Genomic DNA, 6,174 nt, shown 5'->3' on the forward strand with positions numbered 1-6,174 from the left:
GGCCCGATTCTCCTAATTTTACTTAAGCAATATACGATTCATGTTCGACTCGATTCGACTGATATCCAATCCCGACTCGATTACGATTGAAACGTATGTGGCATTCCGCTATTTTTTCTTTGAAATAAACGTTTTTATCCTTTTCTGTTATTCAATAATGAATCATTTTGTCTGCAAATGATTTACGATTGCAAAATGATTGTACAGCAAACTACCGTATTGACCAAAATCACCAAAATAGCAGACCAATCGCACACCAATCAAATGTCAATCGAATACGATTGGTCTTTTATTAGTAGCAGAATGACCGATATGGTTAAAACTGCTATTGCGATCATATTGCGATTCGATTTCTATTCGATTTTGACATTATTAACTTAGGAGAATCGGGCCCCTGCTTGAGTATCAACTTTTCAAAAATTTTACTAAAGGCAGGCAAGATAGAAATAGGTCTAAAATTACTAATGTCTGACTTATTGCCTGATAGGGTCAATTCCCACTGAATGAGCAGCGGCCGTAAGAACAAGTGAGTGCAAGGGCCGCGCTCGAATTCAGTCACTTGCTCTTACGGCCACTACCGGCCGCTGCTCTTTCAGTGGGAATTGACCCTTAAAAACACCAGCGTCAATGTACTTGTTGAATGTGATAGCAAGGTAAGGAGCAATGACGTCAATTATATTACCTAATAGTTTGATGGAAATGTCCCAAAAACCACCCGTATTTTTTAATTTAAGAGTTTTAAATATTAATTACATCCATTGGAGTAACGTGCTCAAAACTAAACAAAGAATTACATTGAGGCACACTAGCACGCATAAGCTGTTCAGCGTCAGTTGAAGATGAATTTAAGGACCGAGTCGTGGTTACAGGTATGTACGCAAAGAACTCATTAAAAGCTTTGGCTACATTAGCCGCATTACTGACAAGTTTGTCGTTCAGTAGAATTTCTAACTTATTTTCATGGTTCACTGATTTGCCCGTTTCATTATTTATAATTCTCCAGGTTGTTTTAAATTTATTTGAGGAGTTTTTAATAGAATCACTTAAAAATGTTGATTTTGCAAAATTGCAGGTGTACGTTCGCGCAGCGGAATGTTGTTGAATTTAAAGATTTTAATTATGCAGATAATTAGTGTAAGACGTCCTATAATTGTGTATGGTAAATAAAAATTTGTGTATGCAGCCATTGTGGAGAAATTCACCAAAAACAGATTCCGCTGGGCGAACGTTGGCGAACGTTGTCCTGGCGGAACTTTTTTTAATCCATAGACTTTAGAAGAAAAGAGATGTGTCCGAAAATTAGTGTGTACCTATTTGTGTATAATTGATTATGTATGAATGAAATCAGTGCATGCATAAACTTCGGAGAAATTCAAGTTTCCGCTACGCGAACGTTTGGCCATTAGCTAGTTTTCATATAAAGCGCTTACATAGAGAGCTGTAGATTTTTACATACGTTGTTTTGAATTTGTTTATATTTGTTTAAAAAACAGATTTAGAAAAAGTCGTAGGGTTTAAAAGATAAAAATATAAACGTAAAATACACTTATTAGGTCTTAGTTCTTAAAGTATGCAGTTTGGGGTCTAGATTTTCACGTTTACACAAACCTTGTAAGTGTCTCCAACATGTTGCCAAGTATCAATGATGTTCCGTTAGTAATTAAAAAGTTATAGGATATTTTACCATGAATAGATCACTGTTTACAAAGCAGTCGAATATCACGACGTTCTAAAGGAATTGCATGGTAAAATGTATGCCAATAATTAGTTTAATCATTCAACTATTCACTTGCAAAATTTCATGTCATTAAATTCAGTAATTAAAGAAAGACAATTATAATACTGACGGAGCATCGAAAACCTACATAATCCGACCAAGTTCGGATAGCTACAAAAAAGCGGCCGTGCCATATGTCTAAGAAACGTTCTTAACTTGGAAGGTTAGTATATTTATTAATATGGTACAGTTGCGTACACAAGCGTTAGGAAAAAATAAAACAATTGCATTTCTTGAATGAAAAATATTTTTTTAATAATAAAGCCACTATCTACGACATTTTAGTTAAAATACGTAACGTTTATTAACGTTATTTTTAATCACGTAGTTAAGTAATTTATGTAAGTAATAATAATAAAAATATTTTTGTACACGGATATTTAAATAGAGAAGTACTTGTTAATTGAAGATTTATTTTTATCGTAGATAGACGTTGTCAGGACAACGTCTCGTCTATCTCGTATATCGTCGACAACGTTCGCCAACGTTCGCCCAGCGGAATCTGTTTTTGGTGAATTTCTCCACAATGGCTGCATACACAAATTTTTATTTACCATACACAATTATAGGACGTCTTACACTAATTATCTGCATAATTAAAATCTTTAAATTCAACAACATTCCGCTGCGCGAACGCACACAAATTGCAGACCTTTTTGAATAATTTGGAATATTGTCTTACATAGTTTACAAAGTTATCGTCAAATTGACAAGTTTTCATACCGTATAACTCATATAGTCTCGCTCGCTCTACTTATATAAATACCTGGAGTGGCCCATTGGTTGAATTTGGCCGAGGGACCTTTAATATTTTAGGTTTTAGTCTTAAATGAAGAATTGAATTCTTTCTGTATAACACCAAATAGAGATCCGTAAATGGCGTTAGGGTCATCGTTATCAAGAACAGAAGGTTCCAGATTTTTGTTACGTTACTTTTAAATCTAACACGACTAACTGAATAGGGTCTGCATTCTATTTTAAGTGGCTTGGTGTGAACTAACATGGGAAAACTAACTTTTTGTCCACAGTGGTCAGACGTAAGATAGTTGATGACTAAGTTGTTGGAGGCCTCGGTGTCACTAAATATGTTATCCAGACAGGTAGAAGTAGTGGCCGTAATTCTGGTTGGTTCAAAGAATATATTTACTAAGTTAAAAGACTTAAATAAGTTTAATAGTCTTATAGTTAAAGGAGAATCTTCCAAAATGTTAACATTAAAATCTCCACATATAATTTTACCCTTGGTACTTGATTTTAATTTATTAAGTAAATCTTCAATGATTGATTCGAAATTGTTAAAGTCACCTAAGGGGGGCCGGTAAACACAAACAATAATATAACGCTCAAGTTCCACGCAAGACAGCTCAATGGTGCGCTCGATAGAAAGACTTAGTTAATGTCGTTCCTGCGCCTGACTTTCTCCGGTGGTGTCGGATTGTCGTCCCATCGCGCTGTGAGAGTGAAGGAATAGAGAGTGCACCTGTGTCCAAGCAAATGTGCCTGCACTATAACATGTCCCGCGCAGCTGGCTGATCACCTTATATGAGAACCGCCGCCGTGGCCGATCATCGGCTAGGACATCATTATCTAGGTACAGAAAGGAGTTCCCGAGGGTTATGAATGAAAAAACAAGTTAATCTGACACGCATTTTAATATTCAATAACTATAATACATATACATTCAATATCTGAGACACATTAACGGTCTTATCGGCGGTTTCCTAAATTCTATCTGTTGATTTTGTTACTGGAGATAGAAATTTGACATTACTTATGTCGTATGGGGCTAATGTCAAATACTTATTTCTAGTAAGGAAATCAACAGTTATACAAGGTGTTGATTTGCATTTGTGCAATATTTCAGAAAGTTGACATAAAATACGTAAATAATCAATTGGAATTACGGTAGACGGGAAATAGCTAATATGCACTGCTATTTTGTCACTGTAGTGAATAAAATTTATGAGTGATCGTTGCGTATGCTTTGTTTGAGACCGCAGCACGGTTTTAAGTTACACACGCACCGAGCGATTTGGGATGAGAATCATTACGTCCTTACGAATAGCATAATTACGTCCTTGAATATTGCATAGATGCAAATCAACAGCTTGTATATACTATTGGAACCGACCGTTAATATAATGTATGTAATGAACTACTTACATAAAACAGTTATTTCATTAACTACACAACGTAGATTTAATTATAATTTTTACACTTAAAAAGACAATTGTAATTTTAAATAATTGTTTTTATGAGATCTTAATCTAGGTTTTTCTTTAATAATTAGTAAATGCTTAAACTTTGAAGACTTAAAATGTCAATAGGTATATGTTTTATTTTTACATAGGGGTGACTGGTAATACTTTTACAATTTATTATTATACTATGTACCTTCTGTCGCGGTTTCACCCGCGTGCCGATAAGATTATCCTATATCCTTTTCCCGGGTCTAAACTCTCTCCCCTCTAATTTTCAGTTTAAACGGTTAAGCCATTCTTGAGTTATAAAATGTGTAACTAATCCGACTTTGTTTTACACATTTGTGTACAGCAACATTTGTATACTTTGTTACAAAGGTGAAATATATAACTTCTTGTAGTATAATTGATACGTATTGAAAGTCCAGAACATAAAGTTGATCTGGTTACGTCGCGATTTAAAGTTATACCCCTCTTAAAGTACATACTGAAAACGCATTTTTTTTTGTGATATATTAAACTAATTTTAATAAAAAAAAGTTTATTTTAGAAAGTGGTTTGTAATCATGAGTATCGGTAACTAATTAACAATCACCCTATATAATATATTTTTGCCTAAATATATTCAACTATTATACCTAACTTGTGCCAAGGGAAGAAATACAGTGCACACTATACTATACTTTTAATATCGATAGTTAATTTTGAAAAATATTAACTATCTTAGAATATAACTTGGCACCACTATACTCGAAATAAACATACTATATTAATGCTAGTTTAGGAACTGTGTACAAAATACTGCGGGCAAATAAATTATTTTAGTAAAAAAATGCCATTTACAAAAACTGGATTGTTAGTTTTTGATATAAAAACAATGAAACATACAAACAAATATTAGTAGGGATTATAAATTTGCCCTAACAAGTAATTTGGCTAATAATATTAGATATTCTATTATATTACACAAACTAAGCAAAATTTTTAAAATTAAAATAATGTACTTCTCTTAGGTAAAAACAGATTTAAAATCTTATAAACGTGTACTTATCAATATTGCTATTTAAGAGCGCTATTACAAAGTCGAATTGCTCAGTTGTAGGTAAATTAGACGATAGCCGGCAGCACTTGCGCATGTGTGCGTCTAGTGAAATACGCAACGCACACCTGCGGACCGCCACGCGGCACAAACAAACTTGAGACTTTGCCACTTTTTTCCGAAATAATTTATTGTTTTTATAGTTTATGAAATATTATTTGTACCGATGAATTTTATAACCTAGAATAGCTCGATTGAGTTACAATAAACAAGTAATCGTTTACAATTTTTAAATTATTTAGTCGACAACCAAACTTTTCACCATGTTTATCAATTATAAGTAATTGATTTATAAAAAAACTAAAATCTATAATTCGTCTTCCATGTATTGTATCTTCATTTTCCTGCAACAATGAAAACTAGGAATGTAGATAGTTTATTAAAACAAATATGTCACGTATACCTTTTGCGGGTGACAAAAAATACTTACCATATTATTTGTACTGGTATTCAATTGAGTCTGATAGTCTGAATTAAATATGCTTTCATTATCCTGCAAGAATCAAAGAAGTCCAATTACATTATTATGCAACAGCGAAACTAACGACGATGACATTTACGTACATATTTCTTTATAACCAACATCAAAAAAAGAGAACCCAATCTATAACATTTTCGAATTAGAATATCATGGCCTAATACTTATGTATATTACATTTCAATCAGATCATTATAACTAAAAAATAAAATAAAACTCACTAGTATCAAAACGTGTTAGATGCGTAGGTTGCGCTATATTTTTCGAACTCCGGCGAGTTTACGCGGCGCAACAGCGAGCGATACGTCCCTCCTCGGTAAGCGCCTGGCGCTGACTAAAGTTGAACACCGCGCGTCACAAGATTTATATTGATTTTTGCATTGCAAACAAAAATTATTTTAAAATATTGTTTTACTTTTAAATAGACCAATTTTTTTTTTCAAGCTTTATAACAATACCACCTTAATTATTAAATGTTTTTTATTTGAATTTGGATTATACTTTCATAGATAAAAAATATAGTTTCGTACGGAAAATTGTCAGTAGCTCTCAGTTTTATAGAATTATTTTTGGTGTAATACTGTATGAATTGTAATAAATTGATTTAAGCACTTCCAAG

General features: G+C 33.1%; 1 long non-coding RNA gene across 1 annotated transcript; it reads right to left on the minus strand.

Moving 5' to 3' along the window:
* Positions 1-5,361: 5,361 nt before the first annotated feature.
* Positions 5,362-6,027, minus strand: LOC124643794. Its single transcript, XR_006985983.1, has 3 exons — positions 5,777-6,027; positions 5,508-5,570; positions 5,362-5,421 (listed from the first exon to the last, which is right to left on the minus strand). It is a non-coding gene; the product is annotated as an uncharacterized LOC124643794 (long non-coding RNA).
* Positions 6,028-6,174: the final 147 nt, after the last annotated feature.

This window comes from Helicoverpa zea, chromosome 28 (genome assembly GCF_022581195.2).
Source record: "Helicoverpa zea isolate HzStark_Cry1AcR chromosome 28, ilHelZeax1.1, whole genome shotgun sequence".
Classification (NCBI taxonomy): domain Eukaryota; kingdom Metazoa; phylum Arthropoda; class Insecta; order Lepidoptera; family Noctuidae; genus Helicoverpa; species Helicoverpa zea.